This window comes from Thrips palmi, unplaced genomic scaffold, assembly GCF_012932325.1.
Source record: "Thrips palmi isolate BJ-2018 unplaced genomic scaffold, TpBJ-2018v1 HiC_scaffold_19, whole genome shotgun sequence".
Classification (NCBI taxonomy): domain Eukaryota; kingdom Metazoa; phylum Arthropoda; class Insecta; order Thysanoptera; family Thripidae; genus Thrips; species Thrips palmi.
In genome coordinates this window covers 5,457,896-5,482,636 of record NW_023144628.1, presented here as the reverse complement: position 1 = coordinate 5,482,636, position 24,741 = coordinate 5,457,896, and the positions used below count along the sequence as shown (strand labels likewise).

Genomic DNA, 24,741 nt, shown 5'->3' with positions numbered 1-24,741 from the left:
CGCGTGTGTGGAATGCGACAACAGCTCAGCCAATTATGCGCGTTCAACTACACGCCTCGGGGTTACGCACACACACACACGCACGCACGCACGCAATATTCCAGCAGAAAAATCGCGTGCGTACGTGTGTGTGTGTGTGTGAGAGAGTTGATGCTGCCGTCATTGGCACGGTGAGGTCGCGATGGACCGCGACGATGACAGCGGCCTGGCGCCGGCCGTGACCCAAATCACTGCGTGCGTGCCGCGCGTGTCCATTTCGTACTGATGGCTTCGGCATGACACGGACAGACAGACAGACGGACGGACGAGCGAGAGCTGCTGCGAGTACCCAGAGACTGTAGCACCGTCCTCGTGCCCCTCGTTCGTTTCATCGCGGCGCGCTTCTTGTTGTTGTGCTTTTTTCCTCGTAAAGAGGAAACCGTTTTTCGGGAAATAATTGTATGTGCGGAGCGGGGCGCCTTAAACCACGCCGCGAGCCCCTCGGCGGCCCGGCGGCCCCGCCGTGGCGGCACACTGTCCGGAGGACTCGGTCGCCGGCCAGGGGGAGGAGGGCACGTCCCGGGCACATCGCCGTGTCCGCCAATAACTGCAAATTGCAGCAAGCGGGCGACGCGCTCCCAGTCCGCCGTCCCGATACACTGCACCGCCCTGTTTATCGCCGCGCGGGTTCGAATACGGACGACTGCAGACGCGTTTTCGTTCGTGCCTTTTCCCTTGGATTTTGGTTCGCTGTATTTTTTTGGCATTCATTTTTGCGCAGGGCAGCGCAGAGGACAGAGCACGCCGCGTCTTTGATGTCCCCCGCCTCCTGCTGTCCCGACTTCCTGCTTGCTCGCAACTTATCAGAGTCTATGTAGCTTGACCCACCTCAAAGTTGACCTACCTATATATTAATTAATAAAAATATTAATATAAATATTAGAATATAAATATGGGAATATAAATAGGAGTAATATAAATATTACCAAAAAAAGTTGACCCACCCCACAGTTGACCTACCCTATGTTTTTGACTTGACCGACGAAGCGCGACGGCCTCGCGGCAGGAGAAGCGCGACAGTGTCGCGGCAGGGGAAGCGCGACAGTGTCGCGGCAAAGGAAGCGCGACAGTGTCGCGGCAGGGGAAGCGCGACAGTGTCGCGGCAGGGGAAGCGCGACAGTGTCGCGGCAGAGGAAGCGCGGCGGCCTCGCGGCAGGGGAAGCGCGACAGTGTCGCGGCCGGGGAAGCGCGACAGTGTCGCGGCAGGGGAAGCGCGACAGTGTCACGGCAGGGGAAGCGCGACAGTGCCGCGGCAAAGGAAGCGCGACAGTGTCGCGGCAGGGGAAGCGCGACAGTGTCGCGGCAGGGGAAGCGCAACGGCCTCGCGACAGGGGAAGCGCGACGGCCTCGCGGCAGGGGAAGCGCGACAGTGTCGCGGCAGGGGAAGCGCGACAGTGTCGCGGCAGGGGAAGCGCGGCGGCCTCGCGGCAGGGGAAGCGCGACAGTGTCGCGGCAGGGGAAGCGCGACGGCCTCGCGGCAGGGGAAGCGCGACAGTGTCGCGGCAGGGGAAGCTCGGCGGCCTCGCGGCAGGGGAAGCGCGACGGCCTCGCGGCAGGGGAAGCGCGACAGTGTCGCGGCAGGGGAAGCGCGACAGTGTCGCGGCAGGGGAAGCGCGGCGGCCTCGCGGCAGGGGAAGCGCGACAGTGTCGCGGCAGGGGAAGCGCGACAGTGTCGCGGCAGGGGAAGCGCGACGGCCTCGCGGCAGGGGAAGCGCGACAGTGTCGCGGCAGGGGAAGCGCGGCGGCCTCGCGGCAGGGGAAGCGCGACGGCCTCGCGGCAGGGGAAGCGCGACAGTGTCGCGGCAGGGGAAGCGCGACAGTGTCGCGGCAGGGGAAGCGCGGCGGCCTCGCGGCAGGGGAAGCGCGACAGTGTCGCGGCAGGGGAAGCGCGACGGCCTCGCGGCAGGGGAAGCGCGACAGTGTCGCGGCAGGGGAAGCGTGACAGTGTCCCAGTGACAGTAGACGATACTTCAAAAAAATTTATAATAAAAATATAGGGTAGGTCAACTGTGGGGTAGGTCAACCTTTTTTGTTAATATTTATAACACTATTATTTATAGTCCTATATTTTTATTCAAATATTTATATTAATATTTTTATTAATAAATATATTGGTAGGTCAACTGTGAGGTAGGTCTAATGAACAGCCCCGACTTATCATCCCACGCTCGCTAAATTTTAAGTCAACTGTCCTGATTCGGTCGGTTGCCTCTCTCTCTCTCTCTCTCTCTCTCTCTCTCCCTCTTTCGCATCGATTGTCCCTCTCAGGCTGTGGGAGTGAGTAAGCGAGCAGGTCGCCTCGCTCCCTCCCCTCGCCCTATCGTCCCGCTCGGTTTACGGGGCACTGAAGGCGGGCAAAAACAGTTTCCGTCCTTGGCGCCATCATGGCAGCGAGAGCGAGCGAGTGCGCACCACACTGTGCGATGTGTGCGGCAGCATTTCAATGATTATAGGGCCCGTGTCTTCGAAGATTGTGCCTGCTCGCTGTGAACGTTCGAGCCTGGTCTCTGATTTCTGATCGTCCCCCTGATTATTTTCCAACCCAAAAAGTCTCTGAGACTATTTCTCATTTTGACCGATTCTTTTATGCAGAAGGGTATTCTTTCTTTTTTTTCATGCATATTCATCAAGTTTTCGTTTTTGTGGCGGTTTTGTGAATGGGAAAATGACACCGTCCTCATTTCCCCGGCTTCCGTCCCGCGGCGGCCACAATGCGAGACGTTTATCAGTGTTGCCACGCCCTGCCACTCAGGACTCAGGGTACCCGGTACCCACTACACGGCACGGCTGCATACTGAATTGGAATGGGGAGGCGCTTCTCTCTGTCTGCCTGTCTCTCTGTGTCGTGTCTCTGTCTCTGTCTCTGTCTCTCTCTCTCTCTCTCTCTCTCTCTCGTTGGGCGTGAGAGAATCTCGGTGTTTCTCCACTGGGCATGGGCCCTCAGGGCGGGGCGCGGCGCGGTACTGACCCCCCCACCGAGCGAGTCGCCGAGGGGACGGAGAGGCTCCATTATCGCACTACTGGCCGGAATTCTTCCGCTAATTATCGAGAAGCCCGCCTTTGATCCCATTCAAGGCGATGTTTCTTTGACGCCGTTCTTACGCCCCGCCCCGCCCCGCCGGGTTTACTTCTGTATGTATTTCCTCTGCGGGCCTCTGGAAGGCTGGAGGCGGCTGGAGGCTGGAGGGGAGGCTGGCCTGGAGGCAGCGTGGAGGGCAGCGGAGCCCTCAGACTTCGTCTAATTAGATTGCTTTCCCGTCAGGGGTTTTCTAATCACCGTCCGTCCCGGTCCGATCCGCCGTCCGCCACCAAGTCGGCCGACGTCCCTTTCCCTCGCCCCCGGCGCCTCGGCGCCCCCGCCCCTCGGGAAACATTCACAAACTGATGCTCATCGGCTGGAAGGAAGGGCGGAGCTGGAGAGCGCGCCGGACGCAGCGCCGCGTCGAGGAGGTACTCCAGCGTTTTTCGAACGAGAAGTGGACCGAATTGAGGCGTGTTTAAGTAATTGCGCATGTTTGCCGCCAGGCCGCTGCCGACGCGGGGAGGCGGGCCTGCGTGGGCTGGCAACGCTCAACGTGCCGCTCTGTCTCTCTCGCACTCGCGGGCCGTCCGTCGGGGGCGCGACAGAGACAGAGCGACGTGAGGGTCGGGGTGGGTTCGGGCGGGCCGTCGTCCCTGTGCTGAATGTGCACACCACGCCGTTTTCTATTTCCGCCCTTCCGACTAACAGTCCGCACGGCCACGGCCAGGCCGGCACGGTCCATGCCTTGGTCCATGCCGCCCCAACGGGACGGAGGAGCTTAGCGGACCACTCGCATGTCGCAGCAGACCGACTCCGAGAGTCGTTTGCGTCGCCCTGTCTCTCTCGCTGTCATGGGGCGTCCCCTACGGGTGCGAGAAAGTGCAGTCGTTGATGCACAGCGCGCAGCGTGGCCTGCTGCCTAGGCATGTGTGTGTGTGTGTGTGTGTGTGTGTGTGTCCGTTGTCTTGTTGTGAGGAAGCGGGGCTCAGCCACGGCGTTTAGCGCACAATGGCTCTGAAGCCAATTACGGGCCCTGGCAGGGCTGCTGCTGCTGCCGCCGCCGACTCGCTGCTGTTTGGGGAGGATTCCGTCGAGGAGCAGGGAGATGAGGGACAAGTAGCGGAGCAAGTAGCGCAGCAAGTAGCGGAGCGGAGCGCTCATCCGCCACGCCGCGAGGGCCGCCCGTCCGTCCGCCCCACAGTGGGCCAGAAGACCGGTGGAGGCCGTCAAAATCCCGGACGCGTTTTGAGCTCCAGAGTCGCTAAATGGGACTCGAAGCGAACGTGTGACCCCACCATTGGATTCCTCGTTCTGAGAGCAATCCATTGAAGGGGTGAGTCCTGTTCAGCGGACACTGGAGCTCAAAACGCGTCTGGAGTTTCGGCCGCCGGCGCCGGTCTTCTGGCTGGCTCGCTGTTCGCACGTCCGCGCCCCACCCGGCAGCCATGAATCACGTCTCCATAAAACATGAAAAAAAAAATCGGATTAAACCGGCCGTGTATTCTTAACGCCGAAAAATGGCCGTCGAGCCTGTCAAAGGGAAATAACAGAAACGTACACTCGCGAGTGTGTGTGTGTGTGTGTGTGTCCTTCGATCGTTGTCCGCTGTTTCCCGTCTTTTTCCCGGTGTGCTTTCAGGACGAATGAGCCGAATACGCAAAGTCGCTCCCCGCTTTGACGTGCGCGACACGGCACGCCACGCCACGGCACGCCACGTCGCAACCTGTCATGCATGTTGACGTGCGCGCGCGCCGACCGCTTGTTCTTGTTGTTGTTTTTTTTTTTTTTAGAGGCATTTCATCTCTCGCATCCCCCGCGAGGGAGGAGGACGGACTGAGTGACGCTAAAAGGCCCGAATAAATGCATGCGGGAATGTTTCAAAGCGATAATCCGTTTCCCTTTAATGTTACGTTAGCTCCATCTCGTGGCGGTGGTTGTGGCTGTCGTTGTTGTTGTTGTTTGTCCGTGGTTTGTGGATCGCGCGAAATGGGTTGCGGAACGACAACCACAAAGGCCGCGTCTTCAAAACAGACTTGCATTCCTCGTTTGCTTGCCGCGCCGCGCGGCACGGTGCGGCGCCGCCAAGGCCGAGGCGCCGGGCAGAGCCGGATGTGAATCCAGGCGGGCCGGGCGGGCCGCTGCATGAGGGGAAAAATATCCTCGTGGCAGTACATAAATTGTGGCCCTTGCCGGCGATTGGGCAGAACGCTACGGCTTCCCGCGCTGCGTGGAGGCCGCGTGGGGCCCTGGGGAGCCCGGGCCCCGGCCGCACCTCCAGTCCCTGGCCCTCTGTTTTAAAGAGAATGGAGCGGGGGATAAGTGAGGTGGAGCGGGCCTGGGGCTCCCCAGCGAGCCGCTCCAGCTGCGCCACGCACCCCACCCCACCCCACCCCACCCCACCCCACCCCGCCCCGGTTCGGCGCGCCCTCACTCCGCCCGCCACGCCGCGACCCGCGGCAGGCGCAGCGCCTCCACTGCGTGTCCTCGCGTCAACTCGCGGGCTGCTTCCCTCACTTTTGGCGGCCGGGGCCGCGGTGGCGCCGAGCTCCGTGGGAGCTCACACGCCGGGGAACAGGTGGCCGCCCCGCCCCGCCCCGCCTCGCGAGTGGCTACGCCGGGCTGCGGCCTCGCTGCATCGCCGACGTACGAAGGCAGTCGTGCAGGGTGGAGCAATCGGCCGCGACGCGCAGTCAGACAGACAGACAGACAGACAGCCAGTCGTGGGTCCGGCCGTCCTCCGGAAGCAACTGGTGATAAAATCCAGGCGAGTGCGACCGCAGGGACCACAGTCGGATCACGTCTGGACCGAGTCGGGCCGGCACGGCCGGCAAGCCCGGAGTCTGGCTGCCCGTCCGAACGGCAGCCTGCACGCGGCACGGAGCTCAAGCATGGATATTGAGGCGGCACCGCCAACCGCCAACCAGCTGCCGCGTGGCCGAGCGGCTAGCGTGGCGGTGTGCGGGGCCGCGGGTCGCGGGGTCGAGACCGCACTCCATTAGTCTTTTTTTTTGTGGGGACTGAGCCAAGCCGGGTTGAGACAAGAGGCGGTGACGGGCGTGAAAAGTCGCTCATCCGGTGGGGGCGGTTCGAGTGGGGGGCGGGGGCGGGGGGCGCTCCGTGACCCGCCGCCCGGGCAGCCGCAGCCTCGGGGACGCCACCTCGCCGCGGCCTCGCCGCGCCACAAATCTTCATCTCGGCGGCACCTCCGGAGTCGCCAGCCCGCTCATCCACCACGGACCCCACCCCCACCCCACCCCCACCCCCACCCCACCACCCCCACCCCATCCCCACCCCCATCCCCACCCGCGCCCAGAGGCACGCCGGCACGCCGAGAGCCGCCAAAACGGCCTGTTCGTAACGCTCTTCCTTTCCGGAGGCTCGACACGTGCATGTCGTCGTCGTCGTCGTCGTCGTCGTCGTGAGCGTGGCGGCGTCCTCGGGGGCCGCGCTGACACGCCGGCTCTCCTCCTTCCCTGCAACATTTTGGTTACATTCTTTATGAGCTGCGCGCGCGAGGGCCGCCGCCGCCGCCACGCTGCTGCCGCCGTACCGCTGCTGCCTGGCCCAGACCGCACACTGATATTGGAATTCCAGTGTGGGGACACGTGGAAACGACGACGAAGACGACCGCCGCCGCGGCCAAAAAGTGAAACGCAGCTTGGCGCCAGTCCGCCGCCCGCCGCGTATTGCTCACGCACACTTTCACTCGCTCGCACACTCACACACACACTGAGAGGCGCGCGGAGGGGGAGCAGTGTCCTGTATGATAGATGGCCGGCTGCCTGCCTGGCGAAGGGTTGACGCGCGGGAGGCGGAGTAGCGACATCGCTCAACGCTGTCCTGCCGACCCCCTCCCACCCCTCCACCCCCTCCCACCCCCTCCCACCCCCTCCCCGGCACCCACACTGGCGACGGCGTCAGCGCCTCGGCGTCAGCCGCAGGACTGGCGGACGTCAGCGCGAGACGCGTCGACGCGGTCCTCCCGCACCACTTACTGCTCGTGGAGGTCGCCAACTTGGACCCCGCCGTGGTGGTTCACGGTGGGCCACAGGACCGAGGCCAGAGAACCGAACGTGTGACCCTACCAATGGGTTGCTCTCTGATCGAGGAATCCATTGGTGGGGTCACACGTTCAGTTCGAGTCCCATTTAGCGACTCTGCAGCTCAAAACGCGTCGAGAGTTTTGGCCGCCTCCATCCGTCTTCCGGCCCACTGTGCGGACGCCGCATCGCGCATTCGGTCGCCTTCCTGGAATCAGCGGATGGAGTCGTTTTCTCGGAAAGCCTAGCCTTCCATTCAACATGTGCGCGGGGTGGGGCTGGCCCACGGGTTGGCCCACGGCCTGGCCGCGATCCAGCGCGTCCTGGAGGAGGCCCTACTGGAGGTGCTGGCGGAGGGGTGGCGGGGGCGAACCGCATGAAACCCTTCCGCGCGACAAAAGCGCCGGCTGCATGACAAAGGATGAAACCTTCCGCGAGGCGTCCCGGGTCCCCCTCCCCCGCACCGGGCGCCGCATCGGCCGCCCCCTGCACTCCCTGGCGCCGACAAGCTGGCCGCCGACTTGCCCTCATAAGGGCGGCTGCATTACGCAGCGGAGCGCTGGGTCAGCTCGGACAGCGGCGAGCCTGTTGAAACAAGCGGTACCCGCCCCCGACCTGGGGCCCGGCCTGAGGCCCGGCCCTCGCCAGCCACTGCGGTCCATCAAAGAAAAACAAGAGTTATGATGGCGGCGGCGGGAGGGTGGGGGGGGGGGGCGGATGGTGTAGCCGAGCACCTGCTCCCAATGGGGTCTGGGACTTCATTAGCCTGGGCCGGGTGCCTACAGTGCCACGGCGCCACCCCCTTTGTGCCACACGAGCTCGCCAAGCTTTTTTTGTGATCGCGTCGCTGCGGTGGCCGTGGCGGTGGCCGTGGCGGTGGCCGTTAGCGCTCAAAGCCCCGGTGTCGTCCCTGCAGGGCCTGGCGGTGCCCGGCTTGGCCTGCAGCGGAGCCCGCTCCGCCATGACGCCCAGGACGAGCATCTGGCCGAGCCGTAAATTGGACGCGTGCGGTTCGAGATGGCGGCGCCGTCCCCGACAACGACGCCATCAACATGGCCGTCTGACCTCCAGCAGGACAGATGTTCTCCAGTGTGTGTTGCTCCAGCGGGACTCTAATTGCACCCCAGCCCGGCCCGGCCTGCTCCAGGCTGGCGGCTCCAGGGTCAGGGGAGTACTCGCCCGGATTTATCTGCAAGGCCAGGGTCAAGGGCAGGGAGGGCGCGCCGTGCCCCGCACACAGACACAAAGACAAACAAGGACGTACATTGTGCGAGATACTCTTTCTGGCTGCAGCGCGATGCCCGCGCCGCGCGAAGTAGGCCATTGCAACGCCCCCGTTCACAGTGAGCCCCGCCGACCCACGACTAGAATACAGCGTGGCGGCCGGGTTGCATGAAATATGCTGGGAAGGGCCCCTGCCCGCGACACCCCAAATGGGGCCTCCAGGGCACTTCCGGTGGACCTGCTCGGGGCGCGCCGAATTTGAATTATTGGGTTTTCGAACGGGACGATTCTTCACCATGTATCATATGCCGCGACAGAGGAATTCGAAAAAGGCGCGGGATGATGAAGTTTCGAGATGCCGGTTTTTGCCGGCTTGCCCGAGCGGTGCGATGCGTTCTCTCTTTCTCTTTCTCTCTCTCTCCCTCTCACTCTCCCAGCGCCGCCGCCACCTCGGCTGTATTGGCTTGGAAGCCCGTCAAGCAGCTTACGGCCCCTTTTCCGCGCGTCGTTCGTGCCTTCGGCCTGCCTCGGCTTGCCTCGGTCCCAGCGGGGCTTTGGACTTAACGAACGCTCGAAAGCGCCCGCACCACCTTCCCGGTCCATTCGAAAAAAAAAATAGTAATAGAAGAGAAAATAAAACCACAGTGAACGGAGGTGAGACGAGCTCCCAACGCGGTTCATTGCAGTTGAATTACACCACCGCGCCAAACGGTTCCGCACGGAAAAAAAGGATTAGTTGTAACAACTAACACGTTAGTTGGAATGCGTCCAAGGAAGATTTTAGTTGCTGCGACTAAAAGTTTGCTGCGGGAGCAATAATATTAGTTTGACCAACTAACAAATAAAAGTTGGTACAAGCATTAAGTTGATTGTGCCTACAATATGTTAGTTGTGATGACTAACATGAGCGTCACGAGAGAAAAGAAGCTTCGTGTAAGAAAAATCTTCAGCGGGTATCGATCGCGGAATCTGTGGTCTGAGAGCTGCTGAGGCTATCCACTGCGCTGTGGGGAGCTGATAGCGGGAGAATGCCCAGTGACGCTGATACAGCAAACTGACCGATGCTAGGACAAGAGACGATTAAATCATCCCCCGAAAGTCGGGTCTCCTAAGAATATCCGCAGCGCAGTGGGCAGCGTCTCTGATTGATAAGCGACAGGTCCTGAGTTCGATTCCCGTTGCAGATGTTTTTCTGTGCGTGGTTTATTTTCTTCCGTGACGCTCGTGTTAATCCTCACAACTAACATAGTGTAGGCATAATCAACTTTATCCTTTGAGCCAACTGTAGTTTTTTAGTCGTTTCAACTTATAAAATTCGTTCGAGCAGCAAACTTTTAGTCGTGAAAACTAAAATCTTCTTTGGACGCTTTTCAACTAACATGTTAGTTGTCACAACTAATCCTTTTTTTCCGTGCGGAGGTTGCGTCATCGGCGATTAGGCCGCGGTGTGAAGCGATGGTTCATGGAGTTGCTAGTCGCTACAGAGTCACTGAGTGCCTTGGAGCTGCTGGAGGTTCATGGAGTTGCTGCAGTCATTGAGTTGCTAGAGAGTCACGGAGCTGCTAGAGAGTTGCTGGAGAGACTCTGGAGAAGAGACGCTGGAGAGTCATGCGGCAGACGTAGGCGCGGCCGATCCGCGTGCCACAATGAAGGGAAGGATCCCGGCAGCCCGGGCCGCTCCGCTCGTTAGGGGCAGACAGGGTGCTCTCTCTTTGTACTCGACTTTTGGCAAGCTCGCTGCCGCGCTGCCCCGCCAACTCGTCCGCCTGCAGTGGTTCCAAGTCAGCAGTGCCTTGCGCCTCAGCCGGCCTGGTTAGGCGGAACGCGACCCTGGACGCGGCAGAGGTTTCAGAGTCTTTGGATGACCCTCGCATCAAACATGTCGCGAGTCCAATGGCTTATCAAGAAGGAGTCACAGCTCAAAGCGAGCTTCCGGCTGATGCCAAACCCCGCTGCTGCCTTCTCCATACCTCTACTTACAATCCGCACGCCCCTTTTTGCGGAGGGACGGGAGTCTTTCGTGGCCGACCTTGGCCGCAGAATGACGAATTGAAAACGCGCGTCGGCGGGGCGGCGGGGCTGAGCCCGCCCTGCCTCGTGGAATGTACACAGCGGTAGCCGAGACACATTTAAATTTTAATGAGCCTGTCCCTCACGCAGATTGAATGCGTTTCTCTGCTTCGTATTTCTTTCTCCTTTTTTTGGGCACTACTTTTTTCCCTTCTTTTCATCCTCCCGAGACAGCTGCAGCCTCAGTGGCCCAGGAGGGCTTGTCGTCGACGTAGAGGGTAAACGCTGAAGGGTTTAAGCCCTCGGATAAGAGTGTCTCTTTGTGCGGGCCGGTCCTCGGGCCTCGGCCGGGCCGCCGTGGGATGTGGCCGCCTGGGACGCCGCGCTGGCCGCCGCCGTGCAGCCCTGACCCCCGCCATATTGAACATCCTGGCCTCCTTCGCGGCCTAAGGCGTGGCAGATTCAATACACCGACAAAAAGAAGAGGAAGGAGGAGGAATGACAAACTACGAGGCCGATATCGAAGAGCGCGCGGCGTGGCCTCGGGCAGGCCTCGGGCAGGCCTCTGGCAGGCCTCGGGCAGGCCTCGGGCAGGCCTCGGGCAGGCCTCTGGCTGGCCTCGGGCAGGCCTTGGCCAGCCTGAGGCGGCTAGTTCGACCGAGCCAGGCTTGCAGGCCTCCGTGAGGCAGGGCCGGCAGGGCCTTGGAGACGAGCACCAGGCGTGCCGCGCGCGCCGCGCGTGCTCCGAGGACGTTGCACATTCTTGAAAAGTAGTTGGGCGTCGGACAGGCCGTGCGCGCTGGGCCCAGGGCGGCCCAGGGCGGCCGACCTGCACACACGAAAAAAGAAAACTTTGTTGATCGTTCTGATCGGCTGGAATTGAAAATCCTTTCCTACGACCGAACACGTGTGTGACCAAAACAAATCCCAGCTTAGTTGTCATCTAACAAATGTTTGGTCCTGGCTACCAGAGTTTCTGATCGTCCGTTCCGGGTTTTCAACCGCAGCTATCGAATCCTGCCAATCGAACAGAGTGGATTACCTCGACAAAGTTTTTTTTTTTTTTCGCTCAAACGGAAGGCGAGTCAACGAAAGTGGACGAAGCGGCACGCGAGTGTTTGAACCCACACCCTTTGGCACGCCGCTGGCGTGGCACACACGCACCCCAGAGACGCTGCATTTTCGCTTTTATCTCCTCTTTCTGTAACAAGCCAGGCAGATGTGGACCCGTATGTCTGTCCGTCCGTCGGACTGTCTCGCTTGTCTCATTCCGCTCTTTCTCTCTTTCTTTCCCGGAAGGCTGCGAAAGGGCTGCATGTGTATGACGACTGCGCGCGTTGGTTTCTACATCAAAAGTAGTGAGAAGATGGAATATGCCGAAGGGATGGGGACGGAGAGAGAGAGAGAGAGAGAAGAGGAAGGGGTGGAGCTTTGTGAATGCCGCCTCCGCCCTCTCCAAGTCCCGCAGTCGCCTTCCCTTGCTTTCGTAGTGTAGGCATATGAGGTTACACCCCGTCTAGGCACCATCTCGCACACACACACACAAACACACACGACCCGCTCACTCCCACATACACACACTCCGCCTTTGAATATCTCACAGCTTTCTCAGCTCTCACACAAACACGCACACGCACACACACACACACCTACACACACACACACACACACACACACACACAGCCGCCCCTTTGGGGCGTGCGCACTTGACTCCTTACAACTCCATTCCGCGCTGGCGGTGGACAGGAAAAATTGAAAAGGAGGAAAACGAGAAGCGGCCTCGGCAAATGGAAATGTTATCTTTGTATTATGTAGCGTCTTTGTGCCCCGCCGGGCCCCGCCCCTATGCCCCCCCACGTGGCCCCCATCCATCCTCCACGTGTCTGGCGCCAAGGTCAAGGAGACCCGCACCACCGCGCTGGTTTAAAGGCGCCCCGGCTCGGACGGTTAGGCGCGACTGACTTGCAAATCCCAGGCCGTCGGTCACCGCCACCCGGCGCGCTGCTGCTGCTGGTGATGGTGGTGCCGGTGGTGAGGGTCCCCGCCGCGTCTCTCTCGTTTCGGCCCCACCGTCGTCATTTGTTATTTCACGTTAACCTTTGCCGCCGGAATGCATTGAAATTCATCGCGCCGCCGCGGAATTTCCCCCGAGCGCCGCCGTCATGAAGGGCTCCTCGGAGACCGGCGTGTGTCACTGCGGCACTGGGAATGAAACAAGCCCCCCCCCCTCCTTTTCCCCCTCCCCCGGCTGGGGTGACGAACCAAGTAAAGCAATTATGCGGTGATGGTCCGCGGTTTGAATGCTAATTCGAGACCCCTGTGCCGGGCCGGCCGCCGCACCGCCCTGCCCTGCCCGCCCTGCCCGCCCGGGGCCTTTCGACGGCCTCCCCAGACGGGGCGCCGGCAAACGTCTTTGTCATATTGCCGGCCCCAGTGTTTGTCCAGGAGGTGGGTCTCCTCGCTCTGCCTCGCTCCGCCCCGCCGCCCTTCCCCAGCCTGCGCAAAAAGCCGGGAGCACAATGAAGTGCCGGACAGTGGCCTCTCTCTCTCTCTCTCTCTCTCTCTCTCTCTCTCTCTCTCTCTCTCTCTCTCTCTCTCTCTCTCCTCTCTCTCTCCCCTCTCCCTGAGGCCGGGCGGCTCGCATCGTCATTGAATTGGCCGATGAAGTGCCGCGGTGTGTGTGACCCCGGCCTAAAGTCATTAAGGCGGTCGCTGGCTGGCCCGGCTGGCCCGGGCTTCGCTCGCTGGGGGCGCTCCCCCCCCCCTGCGGTGGCGCGCCGTGGCGCTGCGGCCGGCCCAGCTGCGGCTAATTGGTGCCACAGCCGCTCTATTGTTTTTAAGCATGCTGTTGGCTGCATGTGTCCCCGCGCCGTGGCAACCATGGTGGCCCTGGCTGAGTCGGGACAGTGTGGCGACCAGGCGACTCGGGATGCTGGGGACGCTCTATCGGCCCCATTGACTGGCTCGAGTTGAACCCTTTGGAACCTGTTGGGAAACGCGTCGGATTTCCAGAAGCGCCAACTTCACGACATTCCAGGTGGTGTCCCCCTCCCCCCAACGTGTTTTCAATTTTGACTCAGGGCTACCTTGCCAAGAAGTGACCAGGGTCAAACATCTTGGTTGAAAAGAAATAAAAAAACTTTTCCTCTGAGATCAAAACCGGGCGGAGGAGAAGCGTAATAAAGTTTGGCCGAGTTTGAAATTCAAAATTGCCGCCAGCCTCTTCCTCGTCGATTGTTTCACGGCTGGGAAGCGAGCCGCGCTGCCGCGCTGCCGCGCAGCGAAGGAGGGTCTTATTAGATTTGTTTGGCGCGCGCGTTAAATTGATAGACTCGTCTCAACAAAGTTACAATGCCGTCTCGTTGGGGCGACCGGAGCGCGGCGGGGCTGCCCGCGGTGGCAACCAATCAGGATCGCGCAGCGCGCAGCCTCGCCCGGCCGTGCCCCGTAGGGCCGTGGGGCCGCGGGGCCGTAGGCGGTCGGAACAGAAGGAAGGGCGAATTAGCGCGGCCAAAGTCGCTGTTATGTGACCCGGAAATATGATTAAAGTTGGGTCCGCGCCGTGCCGCCGCGCCGGGGGACTGGCGACCAAGTTGCAGCGTGCGGCCGCGCCACGGCACGGGGCTGCCTGCACGGGGCGCTCCACCGGGGGGGTGGGCTGTTCGCTCTTTGCGCTCTCTTATTTTCAACCTCTTGCGAATCCGCGGCGGACTCGCTCAAGCCTCCCCTCCCCGCGCACGCCCCCCGGAAGCAGCCGCCGCGCTAAATCGCATATACTTTATCGGTTTCCGCCCTCTGGCCGCGCCTCGCGGCCGCTGTTCTTTCCTATTTGCCTGCACGCTATTTGCCTGTTGGTGCCGGGCAAACACGCCCAGCCCCGCCCCCGCCGCTGCAGTGCTCCCTGCCTCCAGGTGGCAGGCCGTCCGGGCCTTAATGGCTGCGCCCAGACCGTGTGGCCTGGGCTGGCCTCTGGGCTGGCCTCTGGGCCGGCCTCTGGGCTGGCCTCTGGGCTGGCCTCTGGGCTGGCCTCTGGGCTGGCCTCTGGGCTGGCCTCTGGGCTGGCCTCTGGGCTGGCCTCTGGGCTGGCCTCTGGCGGGCCTCTGGGGCCTCTGGGCTGGCCTCTGGGCTGGCCTCTGGGCTGGCCTCTGGGCTGGCCTCTGGGCTGGCCTCTGGCTGGCCTCTGGGCTGGCCTCTGGGCTGGCCTCTGGGCTGGCCTCTGGGCTGGCCTCTGGGCTGGCCTCTGGGCTGGCCTCTGGGCTGGCCTCTGGGCTGGCTCTGGGCTGGCCTCTGGGCTGGCCTCTGGGCTGGCCTCTGGGCTGGCCTCTGGGCTGGCCTCTGGGCTGGCCTCTGGGCTGGCCTCTGGGCTGGCCTCTGGGCTGGCCTCTGGGCTGGCCTCTGGGCTGGCCTCTGGGCTGGCCTCTGGGCTGGCCTCTGCCTCTGGCTGGCCTCTGGGCTGGCCTCTGGGCTGGCCTCTGGGCTGGCCTCTGGGCTGGCCTCTGGGCTGGCCTCTGGGCTGGCCTCTGGGCTGGCCTCTGGGCTGGCCTCTGGGCTGGCCTCTGGGCTGGCCTCTGGGCTGGCCTCCGGGCCCCAGGAAGAGGTCCTGACGGGCTTTGCCTGCTTACCATGTCCCCGCAATCAGCTTACGCCTCTAATCTGGCTCCGGCGAGGCTCCAGCCTCCAGCACGCCACTAGGCCGGCCAGAACGGCCAGGACGGCCAGAACGGCCAGAACTAGACCGGTCGGCGGGAGGGCCCCGCGCCGTCCGCGCATAGCATGGGGGGGATTACCGCAGCCCTTCACAGCGCTGGCGGCCGCTGCTGGCTTAGCCTCCTGATGCACTGACCGACCACTTCGCTAAGCGTGCCGTGTGTGGTCAGGTCAAGTGTTCGAGTACCCGTTCAATTTTTTATAATTTTTGGAATTGTAGTTTTTATTATTGTTTTTTTCACGTTGCCGGCTGCTGCCTGCGCGAAAGTCGATACCCGTGTCGCAGCTCGCCCCGCGCGGGGCGCCATCCCGACCCGCCCCACCCCGAGCGGAGTGGACGGGGCCTCGAAACTCGAACCAGGGCCGCGAGCTAATTGCGCGTGGCGTATTCAGAGCCCCTGCGGCGGGGGCGGCGCTGGCGGGGCTCGAACCCTGACCCGCGTGCGTCGGCTCGTTTGCGGCTCGCGGTCTCGCAGTGCGGCTGGCTGGGACCGCTGAGCCGCGCTCCGCCTGATGCCAAAGGACCGTTCATGTCTCTGTCTCTCTCGCACACCACAGGACGCCCCACGAGTGAGACTCTGTGTGACAGAGACGGTCCTCCGGAATCAGCCGCGGTGGACGACACTGTCTTCCACATTTGCATCGTCACTGGCAGGTCCTCCAGCGCCCGCCACGCCCCGCCACGGTCTGCAGGGCTGATGAACCGTCCCCGACCACTCTGCATGCAGAAGGGCCCGGGCGCCCTCCACTGGCGCCACCGCGTCGCGGCTGTCGCGGCGCCCATCCGGCGAGCGGACGGCTAGACAGGCGGACAGACCGACGGAGGGCGCGAGGGTGGACAGGCGGCGGAATTATTGGGCCATCCATACCTTGCCGCACCAGCTGCGACACTGGCGCCCCGCGACTGGCGCGTCGGCCGGGCGGAAAACGCGACGCCCGGCCGCGCAATCCTGCAAAGAGCCCGTGGCGTCGTCGGCGGAGACAGTGTGGGCGCGGACGGGGCCGGGGACGCAATCCACGGAGTGACTGGAATGGAAGGTGTCGGGCTTGACCGTGCGGGGGACGGCCCGGCCCTCGGCCCGGCCGGCGAGCCTGGCTGTATACAGCGTCGTTAGCCCGCCATAAAAGACCGCGCCGACGACGACGCCTCCCCCTTTCCGCCGGCGCGCCCTCCTTGGCGTGCCTGCCGCATTTAGCACGCCGTAAAACTCAAGTGGGGGTGGCCGTCCCGACGCGGCCAGGCGCGGCGCGGCGGACACGCAGGGCGCTCATCTACATGTCGGTCTTGTTGAGCGCGGTGGCGGTGCCGGGCCGAAGGAGCCGGCCCCGCCCAGGGCGACGACCGCGGCGGTTATTGGGAGCGATGGCGCCGTTATTCGCAGTAGTTTGTCGGTGCGTTGCCCTCGGCGCGCACAATGCGCAGAACGCTCATTGGCTGGAGGCGTGTTGTTGAGTCGGCGAGGGGGCGGTCGTTGTGAGCTGTCACCCATCCCCTGCCGCTAGGTCGCCGTGGCTTAGTATTCATCCCAGCCCTGCAGAGCGATCTGTCGCTCTGTCTCCCTCGCACCTCTACAGGCCTACGGGACGCCCCACGAGTGCGACAGAGACAGAGCGACGTTAACCGGGTCGGAATCGACCTGCCGGCTGAAGCCTTCCCTCTCCACTGATGGCACGACAAATTTACATCAGTCCGTCCGGGAAAGGTGCCCCAAGGCCAAGCGTCCCTTCCGTCAGTCACCATAAAGGGCCCACTGCGCCCCATAGCGCCTCGCGGAAACTAGCCGGCTTGATGCACCTGCCTGCGTCCCGCGGTTCAACCCTGCCCAGCCCCGCCCAGCCCCGCCGTCCCGCAATCGAATTATGGATCGGCAAGCGCGAATTGCGAGACCCCTCCCCCCCTCCCCTTCCCCTTTCCACGGCCGCGGTTCGTTGACCACACACAAGAGCGCGCCACTGGCGCCATCGCGCGCGTACGGCTTGAAATGATAAAATGGAAAGATAAATAAAACATGGCAGCGTGTGTGTGGGTGTGTGCTTGGCTGAAGTTAGCACGCGTTAGTAAGCAGGTGAGGGCGAGCGCGTAGGTACCGATAGAGGCCAGTGGCGCGGAGGAGGAGAACCGTTTTCGCGCCGCGCCTAGATTTGAATGTTTGCGCCGTTTACAGCGCGTGGAATGCAAACGTACGGCGATGAATAATGTCTGGGGTTTCGAACCGCGGTTCTTCTGCCTCTAGCTGGAGGTAGCGCGCCGCGTTTCGCCGCGTTGCGCGGCAGGAAGGCGGTGGCAAGGACAGCCGCTGACGCCGAGGCCGACGCGGCGTCCTCGAACGTGGCCCAGTCAGTTTGATCTCGGGGGAGATACGGCACGCCGAGGCCTGCCTGTGGCTTCGCCTGGGCTTCGCCGTGGAGGGGGTGGAATCAGATGCGCCCCGGGGCAGCAGTTGGCTGCTTGCTGTGAGGCTTGCTGTGAGGCTTGCTGGGCCTACAGGGCCAAATTGAATCGGGATAAAGTATCTGCGAGGCCGCGGCCTGAATACACGTCGCTTTCTTTCCGCGCCCGTTCGCTGCACAGTTTACGGATGCCGTTGGCAGAGTCCATGTTGCAGGCCGGCGTGGTGGTGGCGGCGGCGGCGGTGGAGGTGGAGGCCGTGCTCGAGTACCCAACTGATCCCATTCAGGCAACGGACGAGTTGGGAAAGGCGGGAGGACTGACGCTCGAAGGGTCAGACTTTTTCTTTCGTCCCCTCCTCCCCGCCGCCGGGCACCAGCGGGCACCAGCGGGCACTGGGGCCAGAAGTGGCGGCAGAAGTTGTCCCCTCCCGCGGACAGGGGACGCAATATTGGTTGATTTTGCGAGGAGATTCCCGGGACGGGCCCGGCGGCGTCCCTGGGCGGCGCTGTCAGGGCCCCGCCGTGACGGGGTGCTTGAGGGGCACTGGGTCAGGCCGGGGCGCGGGCGGCGCGGGCGTGACAGTGTTTTCGCGCCGTGTTTTTGCGCACTATCTCGGTCATTTCGCGCCGCTGCACCAACACTCGATAGGCGTGTTAGGCTGTTATCGTGGGGCCGCTCAGCAGCAGCGCACAAAGGCTAAATGCCAATACGGCCTTTGGAAAACAAGCCACTGCGTCAACTTTTGCCACCGAGAGGAGACCTGTTCGGGCAGAGTTCCCAAACAGGACGCGGATCCAAAACATGATGGCGCCAATGGATTGCCCGCCGAGCGAGGGATCCATCGGTACCACCGTGCGTTTCATCCGGGGCGAATTCGAGTGGCGCAGAGCTCCAATCTGTCGGCCCAACGCTGGCACACTGCGACACGACGTGCTTCCAGCCCCACAATAGGGCCGGGCAGGACGCCTCCAGGAACAGGGGGCGATTATTCTGAGGGCGATCATGTGGAGGGTGTCGGATTCGCCGTGAACGTGCCTCCCGCCCTGATGGCACCCAGCCCCTCCGGCCCCTCCCCCTCCACTGCCGTGAGCCCCTCGGCTTTTCATGCCATACAAATATATCTCTACGACCTCCACGACGTTTAAGCCCACCGCGGGGGTGGGGGCGGACGGGGGCGGGAGTACGTGACAGAGATTGTCTGCAGCGAGCCGCTCCTCTGCACTCTGCAATTCTCTGTCCTCACCAGTCAAACGCCCATTCTTCACGTTTTCCCTCTCTTTCCCTCTCTCTTTCTCTTTCGCTCATTCCGGCTGTGTGCCGCCCGCCCCTTTCTGAACCCTCGAGCACTCGCTCTTCACGGCGCTGGAGGACCCGGCCAAGCAGCCCAGCCGGTGGCTTGCCACGGCTTGCCACGGCTTGCCACGCGGCGCCTCTTCAGCACCTTCCCCCCCCCCCTCCGCCAGTTTTAACCCCGTTTGGAATTTCAGCCATTGCACCTCATCCGTCATATTGCGGTCGTCCGAGGCGATCCCCGACCCCTCCCAGTGCACCGCCCGACCCATAGAGCCGCAGGACCTTCGTACCCGATATCCGCCTACTATCCTGAACCGCTCGACCCAGCACTCCCGACCCTGAACTGCAGACCTTGCCAAGCTCCCGACCCTGAACCGCAGACCTTGCCAAGCTCCCGACCCTGAACCGTTGAAGCCGCCCACACACATACCCTTCCGAGCCTGAGCCGCTTGACCCCTCTCTGGACCAGGCTGCTGGCGGCCTGGGTGCGGCTGGGTTGGAATGTCACACATGGCGAGAACAATGCGCCGTGCTTGCATGTGCAGGCCCATTACACTTGGCACTTTGCAGCACCTTCACTCCCCCCCCCTTTTGCCCCACCCCCACCACCACCACTAGCGCCCTCTTTCGGACGCACTGGTCTGGCCGGGCAGCACGGGAAATAACTACTTTCCGGTGGACTGCCAATCCGCTGTGTCTGTCTGTCTGTTGGTCTGTCTGTCTCTGCCTGTCCGCTCCGGGGACGGTGAAAGCCACGCGCCGCGACTGACATACCAAGCAGCCCTGCATCCCAGATGAACAAAAGCGCGCCAAAATGTTCGAAAAGACGTCCTTTTCTTTCTGATCTCAATCAGAATTCAGGAAAATGCCACGAATTTCACTGGCTTTTTCAACCGGACTTTGATTGTCAAGAAGAATTTCTTGCATAATGATTTTTGGCATTGTTTGTATTTTGTTCTGTTTTTTTTTCTGCTGCTTTATTCGACGTTAGCCCTCTATATATTTCAGCGGCGAAACTGCAATTTCCGGCGCTGCTCCGCCGCCTGCTCGGTGGCGGGCTGAAAACCAAATTAAAATTGCTTTTAAATAATGCAGTCGATGAGATGAATGCGGGTAATGCGCACCGCACGTATGCGCACGCACACAGCGCTCTCTCTCTCTCTCTCTCTCTCTCTCTCTCTCTCTCTCTCTCTCTCTCTCTCTCTCTCTCACACACACATGTGAGGGATGCCGAGCCGTGCGCGAGGTCGGGGTCGGACAAGTCTGGCCTACAAATCCCCTGGCCTGCCTGGGCGTATGGATTGAGCGTGGAGGATGTGAGAGAGGCGTGGGTCCGCGCCGCGGGTGCGAGGAGGACGGCGGCCGGGGGCTGAGGAGGGTGTCTGAGTGAGCCGACTTCATCCGGACTGCCTCCCCCCCCCCTCCCCCGCGCGGGGCCGCTCCAATCTGTTGCCACGCCGCGAGGCAGTGCGGCCGTACGGCCACCTATTTCGCTGCGTAGAACAGTGCCGCGCAACGACCTCCCCCCCCCCGCGGGGAATCCTAATGACATCCGAAAGACGCGCCTCGCCGACGCGGCGGGCATGGCCACCCCGCCGCGTGAGGTGATGCAGCCAAAACGGGAGGCGCGGCCGCCCCGGCTGCACTGAACCGGTTCGGGGCGGCGGCAGTGGCAGTGCGGCAGTGGAGGCCGCCCAAAGTCAGCAAAATCAGCAAATTTCCGAAATTCGGCCATTTTTTGACCAACTTGGTCGGAAAATCGTTGCGGTCAAAGCCAAAATCGTTGTGGTCAACGTCTTCCCGATACAGGGCATGAAAGAGTAGGGTCTTAAGAATACTAGGACGTCGAGGGAAGCCTTTTACGGCAACTAGATTGGACACAGTGGCCGCCCAAAGTCAGCAAAATCAGCAAATTTCCGAGATTCGACCACTTTTTGACCAACTTGGTCGGAAAATCGTTGCGGTCAAGCCAAAATCGTTGGGTCAACGTCTTCCCATTTCAGGCATAAAGAGTAGGGTCTTAAGAATACGCCCGTCGAGGGAAGCCTTTTAGGCAACTAGATTGGACACAGTGGCCGCCCAAAGTCAGCAAAATCAGCAAATTTCCGAGATTCGACCACTTTTTGACCAACTTGGTCGAAAATCGTTGCGGTCAAAGCCAAAATCGTTGTGGTCAACGCTTCCCATACAGGGCATGAACGAGTAGGGTCTTAGAATACTAGGACGTCGAGGAAGCCTTTTATGGCAACTAGTTGGACCAGTGGCCGCCCAAAGTCAGCAAAATCAGCAAATTTCCGAAATTCGACCACTTTTTGACCAACTTGGTCGGAAAATCGTTGCGGTCAAAGCCAAAATCGTTGTGGTCAACGTCTTCCCGATACAGGGCATGAAAGAGTAGGGTCTTAAGAATACTAGGACGTCGAGGGAAGCCTTTTACGGCAACTAGATTGGACACAGTGGCTGCCCAAAGTCAGCAAAATCAGCAAATTTCCGAAATTCGACCACTTTTTGACCAACTTGGTCGGAAAATCGTTGCGGTCAAAGCCAAAATCGTTGTGGTCAACGTCTTCCCGATACAGGGCATGAAAGAGTAGGGTCTTAAGAATACTAGGATGTCGAGGGAGGCCCGCGCCGGTCTTCTGGCCCACTGTGCAACGCCTTCCTGGGAGTTAGCGCCTGCGAGGTAGGCCGCGCGCGCACAGCCGTGTCCTGCGGGCCTGCCTACTCTCGACTCCGCGGGCGCTCCGGGCCGGATGTCGCAGCACGGCCCCGCCAGCCCAGCCAGTAGACTGAGTCGTTTTGGTGGGCGAGAGCTTGTGCGTGTCAGTGTGCCCGTTATATGGCGAGGGGATGTCGCTAGGTGTCAGTCTGCGGGGCGGGGCGGCCGGGGTGAACTCGTGGTTGAGCCACGCCACTGGGCTCCATGGGGGCGGGGCGGGCGGGCCAGGCGGCGCAGCGAGGGGTGTCTCGGAGATAATGGATATAAGACGTCGACATGGAAGGCGGAAGAGGCGCCCAGACTGGTGGCGCTTCGTTTTATGAGCGCCAGAAAAGAGAAACGAAAAAAAAATACGAAGGAAGAATTTGTTCGCCGGGACTACGGCGCTGTGCTGCGCCGCCCACGCGTGGACGACGTGGTGGTCTTGCTGGCCGGCGTCGCGCGCCAAGGAAATAAATTGCCGTAAAAAGTGATTTCTTTTATTTGGGTCTTCGGTGGGCCGAGGCGGCCCGCTGCCGCGAACTTGTTGCGTGCCTGTGGTGCGAATTTCCATTACTTCCTCGAAGCCACTCCCCCACCTGCTAAAAAGCGCGCGGCCGGCGCTTATCTCTCGGTTTGCGTTTGGAATGCATGTAAGAGTCCCATTGCCGCTATCCCGTCCCGGCAGCCCTTCCTCCATACGTTTCCCTTATCGGGCAATCCAATTTACTCGGACCAGCTCAGCAGAAGGGAAAGAGAAACGAAGATAAAAAAAACCGTTTCTGCTTGGCTTTGCGTCGCCGATACTTTGCCGCTCCGAGCTCCGCCCCGCTTGCATGCAAACGGCATCGCTCGGAGCGGCACTGTCATTACGACAGCCGCCGGCCTTCCCACCGTCGTGGGTTCGAGTCCCGGCCGCGCCGCCTTCTTTTTTCGCTTTTTTTCGCCTTTTTTCGGCATGCCGTCTGTAGCCAGCGTGTCGCTTGTCGGGCTGGACGGGCCGCATCAACATACATCAAGGCGAGGAGATCAAAGCGGCATTACCGCCGCCGTCTCCGAGATCTCGCACCTGCAGGGCGAGGCGGGGTGGGGCGGGGGGGGTGGGGCGGGGTGGGGGGGGCGAGGCAGAACAAGGAAGGACCCCCAGAGGCCGCGAGGGCTGCCCTGCCCGCCCCCAGCGGCCGCCGTACTCCCCTTGAATTTTAATCGCAAAGGGACAGCTGCAGGCGGATCCACTCCGCCGATCGTCCCCGGCGTGTTCATTCCGACTCGAGGCTAACGAGGGGCGAACGCATTGTTTTCGTTTCGGCTGCCAAGTCGGGGCCCCGGCGATGACAATAGCGCAGAGGAAAAAGTTTGTTGTTGTTTTGTGGTTTTTTTTTGCGTGGAGAGAGACTTCCGAGGTGGTGCAAGCCAGCAGACGGTGGTGGGGGATTGGCGCGGAGAGCATCAATCATAGGAGCCTGCTTGTCGTGGTGCGGGCTCTGGACTCACTGGCCGGCCAGTCCCACTCCCCTGGGCCGCCCCGCCCGGCCTATGACCGACTATAGGGCCCTGGGGACTAGACGGCGTGAGGCCCTCCCGGACGGGCCCACCAGGCCGGGCCCACCTGGATGGGCAGGCCGGGACGGTCCTCACTGAGCCGGTGCCGAGAAATAGGGTCCTTGATAGGGTCACCCGGGGCCCCCAGCTTTGTTGGGACGGACGGACGGACGGCCCGAAACACCAAGTCCTTAGCGGATAAAAACAGCACGAGAAAAGAAAATGTACGCCGCCGCCGCCGGGACTCGAACACGGTCAGAAAGTCATGTCCTCTGACAGGAAAAAAAATGTGCCCCAGGCGAGGCTCGAACTCGCAACCCCGGCATTGCTCACGGACACTGCCCTATAAGTACCGTGCGCCAACCGATTGCGCCACTGGGGCCGACTGTCAGGCTGTTACTTCTACATGGTTCAGTAACTCCAATCCCTTTGATTTTTTTTTTTGCCAAAAAAATGTGTCCCAGGCGAGGCTCGAACTCGCAACCCCGGCATTGCTCACGGACGCTGTCCTATAAGTACCGTGCGCTAACCGATTGCGCCACTGGGGCTCCGTGACGAAGGGTCGCGCCGGCGGCGTCTTCACGTCGCGCGTGTGGAGTGCGGTCGTCTAGACATGGCCGTGCTATACGGGGCCTCCTGGAGGACTCGGGCGGGCGGTCCGCGGGGGTGTCCTGGAGCGGTGTTGTGGAGGGGTGTCCTGGAGGGGACTCACATGTCAAGAGTCACGTGAAGGAGGAGTGGGGGGCGTCTTTGGCCCGCCAGACATCTGGGAGAAGCAAAGCCCCAGGCAAACGAGCCGCTTCCCCTCTTTGGGCGCCTTTGACGGTCTTTGACGGTCTTTGACTCGCTCTTTGACACATTTCGCGGCCCGAGTTTCACCGCGCCGCCAAAGTTGGGGCAATTATCGCGAGCTCGTCAACAACGCGACGTGTCGCCGCAGTCGCCGCGAGCCCTGCTGCGTCCCGCGGTGAAGCCAGTACAGTGAAGCACAGTGGGCCAGAAGACCGGTGGAGGCGGCCAAAACTCTAGACGCGTTTTGAGCTCCAGAGTCGCTAAATGGGACTCGAACCGAACGTGTGACCCCACCAATGGATTCCTCGTTCGGAAAGCAATCCATTAGTGGGGTCACACGTTCGGTTCCAGTTCCATTTAGCGACTCTGGAGCTCAAAACGCGTCCAGAGTTTTGGCCGCCTCCGCCGGTCTTCAGGCCCACTGTGTGAAGCCAGCCCGGTGAATCCAGGGCGCGACTCTGGCGCGAATTACGCGCGGTTTTTGTTTGTGGAGCTTGTTTCTGTTTCCGCGGCCCCACGCGTCGATAACGCGGCAACGCGCCTCTCGCGTACTTTGGCGGTCTGCTTTGTTTCGGCTTTGTGTAGTTTGTTACTTCTACCCTGGCGCGTCCATAGAATTCTTTACCGCCGCACCGGTGGGGGCCGGTGGGCCCGGTGGGCCCGGGGAGCCAGGGGAGTCGGGGAAGCGGGGGGGGGGGAGGGGGGGGGGTGCGGAAACACAACAAGTGGAAAGGAATTCCCTCTCACCGTCTCAATTTTCACTCTGGCGAGAGGATACTCAGGCATGTGCTTCAGTATGCAGATTAGCCACGCCAGCCGCACTCGGTGTGTGTGTGTGTGTGTGTGTGCATGCGTGGGCTGAGTCGTTTTGCTCCTGCGCCGCCCCCTCGCGTCGGGAGGCCTTCCTTATACTTGAGGGGGACTACGGCGAACTGCTCTGGCGACTTCTTTGATCTGGCTGCTCCGCTCCGCTCCGCCGCGG

General features: G+C 61.7%; 1 protein-coding gene and 1 non-coding gene across 2 annotated transcripts in view; one reads left to right on the top strand and one right to left on the bottom strand.

The window, feature by feature from the left end:
- Window positions 1-24,741, top strand: part of LOC117646262 (voltage-dependent T-type calcium channel subunit alpha-1H) — an 89,648-nt gene that overhangs the window by 29,805 nt on the left and 35,102 nt on the right. The gene's annotated exons all lie outside the window — the stretch shown is intronic.
- On the bottom strand, window positions 23,424-23,515 carry Trnai-uau. The gene is given in 2 exon segments: window positions 23,424-23,459; window positions 23,478-23,515. It is a non-coding gene; the product is annotated as a tRNA-Ile (tRNA).